The following is a 10,690-nucleotide window of genomic DNA, read 5'->3' on the forward strand; positions in this document are numbered from 1 at the left end:
AAGAGGCATTCAGAATGAATCACCTCTCTTGCCACCCACTTTGCCAATAGTGTTTCTAGGGCAACCCAAGCAGCACAATGAAAGCAAGATGCTCTGAGGCAGGAGGAATGAAGTAGTTTAAAATGGGAAATATTTGCAGTGGTGCAGAGAAAAGACTGGCAAGTGGGGCAGATCAGAAATCTCTTTCCGCCAGTCAACCCAGGCATAATGGATTGAATGGACTCATTCTGTGCTGTACAATTTTATGATTTTAACCATTGTGGAAAGTGGATGGCAAAGCACAAAGCCATCTATACAAAGTCTAAGTGCTTCAACAAGCAGCTAGGCTGCCACATTACTTTCTGATTTATTGAGCAATTCCATTTCTTTGGTTTAATAGCTTTTTTTAAAAAATAAATCTGTATGTACTTACAATGTGTTCTGCAAAACCCACAGCAATTGCTATTCGCCTTCCTTGAAGTTATAAGCAGTTTTACGACAAGGTACGAGAGGCAAGCAAAATCAATAAGGCCATACAAAGCAACCAATTCTGTTCAGGCCAGCATTCATTTCCTCAATCTGAATACACCTTTTACTTTCCCTCACCATGATACAGTACATTCCACATGCACCCACAAAAAAACTATTCATTTCCTGAGTTAGATGCTATAACACTTAAAAGACACTTAGAATCGTACATGAACAGGAAAGATTTGGAGAGTTATGGACCAGGAGCAGGCAGGTGGGACTAGTTTAGCTCTAAAATATGTTTGGCACGGGCTGGTTTGACTGAAGAGTCTGTTTCCATGCTGTATGATTCTATGACTCTGTTTCTCAAGCAGTTCTCAGAAATATTATAAAAAGATTGAATCTAAAATGAGAAGAACAAAAGGTACTCATTTACTCCTTTTTCCTCTCTCCAAGTTTAATAAGTGACACCCAGAAAAAAAGAGTCACAACTTTGGCTATTTGATCTGAGCTTACAAGCTAAGAGATTCTGGACAGCAGCAGGAAGAGGGGTCAACCTATGTGCAGTTGGATGATGGATGTTAGAACGGAATATAGGAACATGTCATTTGAGAGCAACAGAAAGCCATTCAGCCCTTTAACTCTGCTCCACCATTCAGTGGCTGATCTGCTTGTGGACTCAAGCCCCTCTGTCCCTTTTCCCCAAGCCCTCGTCTCCCACATCTATCAAAAAACCATCTAACTCAACCTAGAATAAAGTCAATGGTACAGCCGCCAATACTTTTTGGGGAAGAGAATTCCACAGACCCATACCCCTCTGATGGAAATCCTCCTCGTCTCCATCATAGAAAAAAGACCTCCTGTTCTTAAATTGTACCCCCTTTTTTGAGATTCCCTCACGAGAGGAAACATTTTCCCTGTACACAATGTATCAAGTCCCCTCAGGATTTTATATATTGCCATAGGATCAATTCTCATTCTTCTAAGTTCCAACTGGTACAGATCCGACCTTTCCTCACAGGAGAACCCTATCTTCCCAGGAACAGGTCACAGAGTGGTGTCACAGAATGGCTGCCAACAAACCACAACCGATGTATGAGGGTGGCATAAGACAGACAGAATTGGCACACCATGACAGCAGGTCTCCTGGCAGGAGCGGCTACAAGCAGCAGCTGAATAAGAAGGTGCACTCACAATCTACTGGCAAGTTTCTGAAAATTTGCTCCGAGTGAGTGAATGAGAGCAGGCTGCACAGTGTGGTGTTTACACCATTTTCCTTTCACTCACTATACAGATCAATCATTGGATATGAACCCTTTGAAGAGCAGGTGTGCATGCTGGAATGGACAGAGATAGAGGAAGCTGATGTGCTGAAAATTTTGTCAAACATTAAGATTGACAAGTCGCCAGGCCAGGACCAGATTTGTCCTCGGCTGCTTTGGGAAGCGAGAAATGCAATTGCTTCGCCACTTGCGAAGATCTTTGCATCCTCGCTCTCCACTGGAGTCGTACCTGAGGACTGGAGAGAGGCAAATGTAATTCCTCTCTTCAAGAAAGGAAATAGGGAAATCCCCGGCAATTATAGACCAGTAAGTCTCACGTCTGTCGTCTGCAAGGTGTTAGAAAGGATTCTGAGGGATAAGATTTATGACCATCTGGAAGAGCATGGCTTGATCAAATACAGTCAACACGGCTTTGTGAGGGGTAGGTCATGCCTTACAAACCTTATCGAGTTTTTTGAGGATGTGACTAGAAAAGTTGATGAGGGTCGAGCTGTGGATGTGGTGTATTTGGATTTCAGTAAGGCATCTGATAAGGTTCCCCATGGTAGGCTCATTCAGAAGGTCAGGAGGAATGGGATACAGGGGAACTTAGCTGCTTGGATACAGAATTGGCTGGCCAACAGAAGACAGCGAGTGGTAGTAGAAGGAAAATATTCTGCCTGGAAGTCAGTGGTGAGTGGGGTTCCACAGGGCTCTGTCCTTGGGCCTCTACTGTTTGTAATTTTTATTAATGACTTGGATGAGGGGATTGAAGGATGGGTCAGCAAGTTTGCAGACGACACAAAGGTCGGAGGTGTCGTTGACAGTGTAGAGGGCTGTTGTAGGCTGCAGCGGGACATTGACAGGATGCAGAGATGGGCTGAGAGGTGGCAGATGGAGTTCAACCTGGATAAATGCGAGGTGATGCATTTTGGAAGGTCGAATTTGAAAGCTGAGTACAGGATTAACGATAGGATTCTTGGCAGTGTGGAGGAACAGAGGGATCTTGGTGTGCAGATACATAGATCCCTTAAAATGGCCACCCAAGTGGACAGGGTTGTTAAGAAAGCATATGGTGTTTTGGCTTTCATTAACAGGGGGATTGAGTTTAAGAGTCGTGACATCTTGTTGCAGCTCTATAAAACTTTGGTTAGACCGCACTTGGAATACTGCGTCCAGTTCTGGGCGCCCTATTATAGGAAAGATGTGGATGCTTTGGAGAGGGTTCAGAGGAGGTTTACCAGGATGCTGCCTGGACTGGAGGGCTTATCTTATGAAGAGAGGTTGACTGAGCTCGGTCTCTTTTCATTGGAGAAAAGGAGGAGGAGAGGGGATCTAATTGAGGTATACAAGATAATGAGAGGCATAGATAGAGTTGATAGCCAGAGACTATTTCCCAGGGCAGAAATGGCTCGCACGAGGGGTCATAGTTTTAAGCTGGTTGGTGGAAAGTATAGAGGGGATGTCAGAGGCAGGTTCTTTACGCAGAGAGTTGTGAGAGCATGGAATGCGTTGCCAGCAGCAGTTGTGGAAGCAAGGTCATTGGGGTCATTTAAGAGACTGCTGGACATGTATATGGTCACAGAAATTTGAGGGTGCATACATGAGGATCAATGGTCGGCACAACATTGTGGGCTGAAGGGCCTGTTCTGTGCTGTACTGTTCTATGTTCTATGTTCTATGTTCTATATTAGCTGCAGCTCAGTGGGTTTCACTCCAACCGTTAAGACAGAATGTCATTGTTCAAGTCAGGATCTATAGACCTGAGAAGAAAATCTAGGCTAACATACCCAGTGCTCCATTGTTGGAGGTGCTGACCTTTGGATGATACCATTCGAACCAACACTCTACCCATTGAAATTGTGGCTTCAGGTGTCTAGTTGTTAAATACTCGTATTCCCTCTCAGGTAATGTAATGCCTCTGTTGTCAAGCAGAGTTATCCTGGTGTTTTGGTCAATACTAAGCTCTGAACTGATATTACTGAAGGGGTTTTCTGGTCACTGTGATGTTGCCGTTTGTGAGATCTCACTGTGCACAAATGGACTGCCGTGTTTCCACATTACGACAGTGACTCCAATTCTCAACTATTCTCTTGGCCAGAAGTTGTTTGGGATATCCTAAAGCTGTGAAATGCACAATGTTAAGAAAGAAAGCCTTCTCTTTCTTCCCTTTCATGGCCTCAGGACATTCCAAAGCACTTTACAGCCAATGAAGTATTTTGGCAGTCATCAGTTGGTAATACAGAACTTGAAAAATATACATTTTGTTTATCCTTTTCATCTTGCACTTATTGGGGCAATTTGCAAGAAGTGAAGGGAAAAGCTGTACACAAAGAGAGTGCTGATTCATTTGGAAGTGGAACCACATCAATATTTAGGAACAGGTACAGCAAATGGTTGAAGTAAAGATGAATAAAGCAATTACAGTGGACTCTGAGCTGTTTCCACAGGGAAAACACCAGGACTCACTTCTTATTTACTATAATAGTTGATCCTTTTACATTGTATTTGATGTGAATTGTCCTGTTAAGTGCAAGTTGAAAAACTGGAGCAAAATATGACTTTTCTCAGCAGTATTCATATTTTGGAAGTGTAGTCACTATTGCAATGTCAGGAAATGCAGCAGTCAATTTAGGCACAGCAAGCTGCTACAGTTAACAAAGCAACAGCGAGAAAAATTCATTCCCTCCACCAGTGATGGGAAGTAGCAGCTGTGCACATCATCTACAAAATCCCCTGCATAAATTCACCAAGGCTCTTTAGAAACCAACACTTTCATAAATACTACCATCTAGAAGGATAAGGGCAGCAAATTTATGGGAATACCACCACCTGCAAGTTGCCCTCCAAGCCATGGCTCAAGAAGGCAGCTCACCAACACCTTGTCAAGGGCAGCTATGAGTGGGCAATAAATACTGGCCAGCCAGCAGCAGCTCCATTCTAAGAATGAATACAAAAAAACCCCAGGTAATTTATTCAGTGCCAGTTCTTCCTTTCTTTAATGACTATTTAAAGTCTCTATTGATGGTATAACTAAAGCAGCACAAGCCCTTGTTTCCAACTGCTGCATCAAACACATAGAGTTCAAAACGTGCAACCAGAATTAATGACTGAACAGGCAGCCAAGTCAATATTTAGGAATAGGTTAAGCAAGTGGTCAAAGTAAGGATGAATAAAGCATTCACTGGAACAGAGTGGGCACATGGGATTAAGACTCATGTCCATGTAGAGGGAAAAATCTTTATACAAAAACGTTGGTTAGAGTGAGTGGCAACTGTTTGCCTTTATTCACGTCTTTAATGGATTCTAAGGCATGTCTCAGAAACTGAAACTGCAATAACAAGTAGATAGTAGCAAGGGGAAGAGGTAGGTTTTCATCAGACTGATGCTCTATGTCATTAGCGAAACTTCTGGAAGAGCTTTACATTATACTTCAATATTCAAAGGGGAGACCAAAACCTCTCCAAAGTAACGCCACTGATTATATCAAATGATTATATCAAATATCACAAGGTACACACACACACACACACACACACACACACACACACACACACAGTATCCATATTGTAATTTCCACGTCATTTTCACTGTGATTGTGTTGAAGGTCAAAAGGCATGGAATTGTCACAGCAAACCTCAAACTGCTGAATTCTGGCAGAAATCCAAGAATCATCCCAACTGAAATAAAATGCACCTTTCAATCTGTAAAGACATGTCACAGCACAGGAGTTGACATAGGTGCAGTTGGAATTTTGAGTTTTATCATTAAGAGAATAAAAATGTCTCATCATTTTAATTTGTCATACCAACTTGCAGAGAAATCACGTACTACACATCTGGCATGATAGTAAAATAACAGTGGGACACATAGATGCTCTACAATAGAGATAACAAGGTGTAGAGCTGGATGTACACAGCAGGCCAAGCAACATCAGAGGAGCAGGAAGGCTGATGTTTCAAGCCAAGACCCTTCTGCAGAAATCTTTGACATGATTTTGGAGTATCGTGGAAATTTGCAGCAATGGAAGGAGAGCATTTGGCCCAGCGCATCTTTGCCAGCCAAATTAAAATTATCAAGTTGAATCCTGTTTTCCAGCTCTTGGCCCTCGACATTAATGTTAGTTCAAATACAGATCCAAGTTATTTTTAAACTCTAGCAGCTTTTATATCTTCAGTTGCAAAACTTTATGGACCCTCTCGACACTCTTCTAAATATTTTGTCCCATCCTCTCCTAAAAACACTGCTTCGTGTTTTTGGCTGCAAAGTAAGTGGCCACAGTCTCAGCCAAGAAACCAATCAGTCAGTACCTTGTATTATCATGGGAGGTGGAGACAGAACACTGGGCTTAGCCAGGATCTGTACTTCCATTAGCATTGCACACACCACACAGAGTTCCCAATTTAATAAAGAAAAGTTCTAATTATGTGGATTATGCTGGCAAAGTCACCATTTTATTGCCCATTTTTATGAACTATTTGCTATACTACTTCAGAAGGCAAGTAAGGGTCAACTGCCTCAGGGCTGAATTACACAAGACTCTGGGTTCCCCACCTCTTTGACTAAAAGCACAGAGGTGGGAAGTCTGCCAAGCTCTGCAACCATCTGATGGGTTGATTGCTCCGCTTACACATGAAGATGTCCTGCCTCAGAGAGATTCAGGCCAGTAAGAGATTGGCAGCATTCCAGCACTGTACCAGCAGCACCACCAGAAGACGTGATCATTACTGGTATTGCACTTGGGACTGAGACAATTGTTCCAGATTCAGCTCACCAAGTGAGAAGAATTGGTAGGCCCTAGTGAGGATATGTTGGGGAGTTGGGGTGTTGTCAGAATTTTGAAGACTGGTGATAAGCAAGGCATTACATATGATCCTCGAATGGGAGCATGGGCTAATTTAGAAGAGACAGTCACCATCTGCCACCCCACCCTCAAACCCAGCCCCAACACAGCTACCTGCTGGGTATTTGGCGTTAGGCCTCTCCAGCCATTTAAAACCCAATGATACCGCACCCTCCCACCTCGATTTATTGTCTAATAACAACAGCATGTATGCATCTTGCATTGGTAAAAGTAAAATGTCTCACAATATTTCATAGGAGGAATGATCTAATCAAACGTGACACTGGCGATATCAACACAGGTAACCGCTCTGGTATTTTATAACCAATAATGTAAAGGAGAACATGGTCGGGGGGGGCGGGGTGGTAAAGGAGTGGTGAGGTTTATGGAAGAAATTCCAGAGCTTAAGGCATTGTCAGCTGAAGGCATGGTCACCAATTATGGAGCACCAATAGACATGAAGACAGACTTTGTGAAGCATGGAGAGTTTCATTATCTGTCCCAAGGAAAATAGCATCATCATCACAGATATGATCATTATTGGTAAACATTGAATACAGTGTTGCATTCAGTCAGTGAACTTAGAGAACCAATAGAGAGAAATCCAACAAATGCACAGGCCATGCATTCAAAATCTAAACTCAACAGGGATCATGAGGTCAAAGGGAGAGTCAACCCACAAAGGTTCTCAACACCAGAGAATAAGCCAGAAAATTACAAATCAAAGTACTGTGTGTGACATGATCAATCAGTAAGAAACTATTTTTAAAAGGGACATGGTGTCTTCTCCTGAAAGACTTCCACTGCATCCAACAATTGGAGTCTTGTAGAACACAACTACAGCAGCTCTTCATAACTGGATAGCAGAGCAGCGCATCTCCAGACTATGACAGAATCTCATCCTGGCAAATAATGCTTTTAGTTTATTCCATCATCCTTAATCACAATATGTTTTACTCATGTAGGAGCAAGTCACATCAAAATAAATTAACATTTTCCCACGATTTACTCGCAGTGTACCCTTCAAATCCCATTATTCTTTTATTTTTAACAAAATATCTGGAGTGAAGCTTTAGGCAAATATAGAACTGAATAAGATTCCCCCTCCCACATTGTGGCGTACATTATCAAGTTTCCAGTTAAGCGATACATAAATGTTTCAGAAATCCTCACTGTGCCTTGTTCGGAAAGGGTTGCCTTTTCCTCCTCCTTGCAGCCAGGATAGCTGGGAGAGACATCACTCCTGCGTCTCAGACAATCTTTCCGAAAATACTGTTATTACTACATCATAGATCAGCCAGCTCGAGGTCTCCCCCGTTTAATCCTGGTTAATTTTAGAATTGAAATCTATCAATTAAAACGTCTCCCAGCAAAACTGCTTCTAATTACCAGATCTGCAGCATCTATTGCTTTGTCATCAACAGGCACTTGTCAGCCCATCAATCAAGGGGTTAAATCTAAAATAGCCCCGGTTGTTTGGGGCGTGCGAGCCAGTGAGCATCCGGCAGTCAGGGAACAGCGTCAGAGGGCTGCAAGCTAACGGGGTCCGAATCATGTTGCCAAACCACTGCCCGGGTGTGGAGTCACTGCATTTGTCACATCCGAGTTCCCCCTCACGTCTCTAGGCTCTCTTTGCAACACAGCAGCAACAACCTGCACAGAGTGGGTCAAACAAGATCTCCAGTTTGCACTTCCTCAGAAGCGAGACTCTGAGCTATTACCTTCTTGACAGCTTTCCACTAGAATTAGCTGTTTAACCATCTTAGTCACTGGCCTGATATTCTCTGGTCGGGCACTTTTTTTGCCGAAACAGAACAGTGCAAACCTCCAGAACCACCTTTCCCCTTATACGAACTGATTCTGTGCGTTGTATCTCAACCGTGGATTCGCTACAAACCATCTGCAATCTCTTGCCCGGTTGATAGGGAATCTAGGATTCCCAGTATTGACCTTATCTATCCTCAACGTCCAATCTGCGCTGTTAGGAGCAGAAAGCGCCGGCTTGTGAAGCTAATGGATGCAGGGGAGCTGTCTGAGGGAGAGAGAACGCACTATTCAGGCTAATGCTACATTCCCACCGATTGCACTGTACCAAGAGTCACTAACAGCATCGGTCAAGATAGGAGAGCCCATATTGAACAACAGACCAAACTCCCTCCCCTCCTACTCCACAATAACAGGACATTTGCAAAACACACACACACAAAAAACGCAGGCACATTCACATCAGCCAATGGAACGGTGTGTAAAGGGTACTCACTCGCTTTGCCTTGTTTCGGCCTTTGCAACAGCTTCTGCATTGCAGCTACATCTTCGGTTTTGACAGCTTGCAGTAATTCCTGATCTTTCTCCATGGCTTGTTGATGTGTGTGTGTGTGTTTATGTGCGTGTTTTTATCCGATGCATCTTAGGTTTTAGGAGCTGAAGCGAGAGAGAGACACACACACACACACACACACACACAGAGGGAGGAAGACTATGCCTGGCAGAGTGTGTGCATAGAGGCAGGGACAGGAGGAGAGCTACCGATGGGTGAAAGGCATAGACAGCCTCGTCTCTTGTATCACAAACCAAAACAGCTCTCTCTCCTAAAATAATAAAATGTGAGGCTGGATGAGCACAGCAGGCCAAGCAGTATCTCAGGAGCACAAAAGCTGACGTTTCGGGCCTAGACCCTTCATCAGAGAGGGGGACGGGGAGAGGGAACTGGAATAAATAGGGAGAGAGGGGGAGGCGGACCGAAGGTGGAGAGGAGAGAAAAGGTCAGTCCAGGGAAGACGGACAGGTCAAGGAGGTGGGATGAGGTTAGTAGGTAGCTGGGGGTGCGGCTTGGGGTGGGAGGAAGGGATGGCTGAGAGGAAGAACAGGTTAGGGAGGCAGAGACAGGTTGGACTGGTTTTGGGATGCAGTGGGTGGAGGGGAAGAGCTGGGCTGGTTGTGTGGTGCAGTGGGGGGAGGGGACGAACTGGGCTGGTTTAGGGATGCGGTGGGGGAAGGGGAGATTTAGCATCCCTAAACCAGCCAGTTCGTCCCCTCCCCCCACTGCACCTCACAACCAGCCCAGCCCAGCTCTTCGCCCCCACCCACTGCATCCCAAAACCAGTCCAACCTGTCTCTGCCTCCCTAACCGGTTCTTCCTCTCACCCATCCCTTCCTCCCCCCGACAAGCCGCACCTCCATCGACCTACTAACCTCATCCCACCTCCTTGACCTGTCCGTCTTCCCTGGACTGACCTATCCCCTCCCTACCTCCCCACCTATACTCTCCTCCCCACCTATCTTCTTTACTCTCCATCTTCGGTCCGCCTCCCCCTCTCTCCCTGTTTATTCCAGTTCCCTCTCCCCATCCCCCTCTCTGATGAAGGGTCTAGGCCCGAAACGTCAGCTTTTGTGCTCCTGAGATGCTGCTTGGCCTGCTGTGTTCATCCAGCCTCACATTTTATTATCTTGGAATTCTCCAGCATCTGCAGTTCCCATTATCTCAGCTCTCTCTCCCCTTCCCCACCCCGGATTATTGCAAATAAAAAGGACAACACAAAATTCTCCTTGCTGTCCTCCCCCGAGAGCCTGGTGGCTGCACTAAGTACACAGTGGCGATGCCATGGTTCTTCAGTCCGTCCTGACTCCCATCGCGTTTCGCAGCCGCTGCCTCACGCTCTCTCTCTCTCTCCACAAGAGCTGAGATCTGCTTTCAATGCTCCTACCCTGCCGCATGGCGGAGGAAGATTGTACAGGAGCCAAATCATCACATCCCTCTCATACCAAATAGGACAGAACCTGGGCCAAGGCAGGTTTATTTCTGGAAGCGCTCTTAAAGGAAACCCCTACCAAAGAGTGCGTGTTGGGGGGGGGGGGGGGGGGTGGGGTGGGGTGGGAAAGGGGTGGAACTGATCCTTTTAAAATCTCTGGTTTGTAACCATTTTCTGAAAATAACACCGCTTTGCTTTCTAACATCCCGCTAATACTTCCCACCATTGCAATATCTGTATTTATTGGTCGATAGACAAGAATTGAACAGGTGAAACTGCACATTTAAACATTATGCTCGTCACAATATTAACTGATGGAAATGGATGCTGTAACTTCAACTTGGCCGGGACTGTTCCAAACTCTCTATCATCCTGGATTAAGAACTGCA

The 10,690-nt window shown here is 44.8% G+C and overlaps 1 long non-coding RNA gene across 2 annotated transcripts in view; it reads right to left on the bottom strand.

The window, feature by feature from the left end:
• Positions 1-9,461, bottom strand: part of LOC132207844 (uncharacterized) — a 150,214-nt gene extending 140,753 nt beyond the window's left edge. For both annotated transcript variants that reach the window (XR_009443905.1, XR_009443904.1), the window contains exon 1: positions 8,813-9,461. This is a non-coding gene — a long non-coding RNA (uncharacterized LOC132207844). The remainder of the gene's footprint in view (positions 1-8,812) is intronic.
• Positions 9,462-10,690: the final 1,229 nt, after the last annotated feature.

The sequence above is a fragment of the Stegostoma tigrinum genome, unplaced genomic scaffold, assembly GCF_030684315.1.
Source record: "Stegostoma tigrinum isolate sSteTig4 unplaced genomic scaffold, sSteTig4.hap1 scaffold_177, whole genome shotgun sequence".
Taxonomy (NCBI): domain Eukaryota; kingdom Metazoa; phylum Chordata; class Chondrichthyes; order Orectolobiformes; family Stegostomatidae; genus Stegostoma; species Stegostoma tigrinum.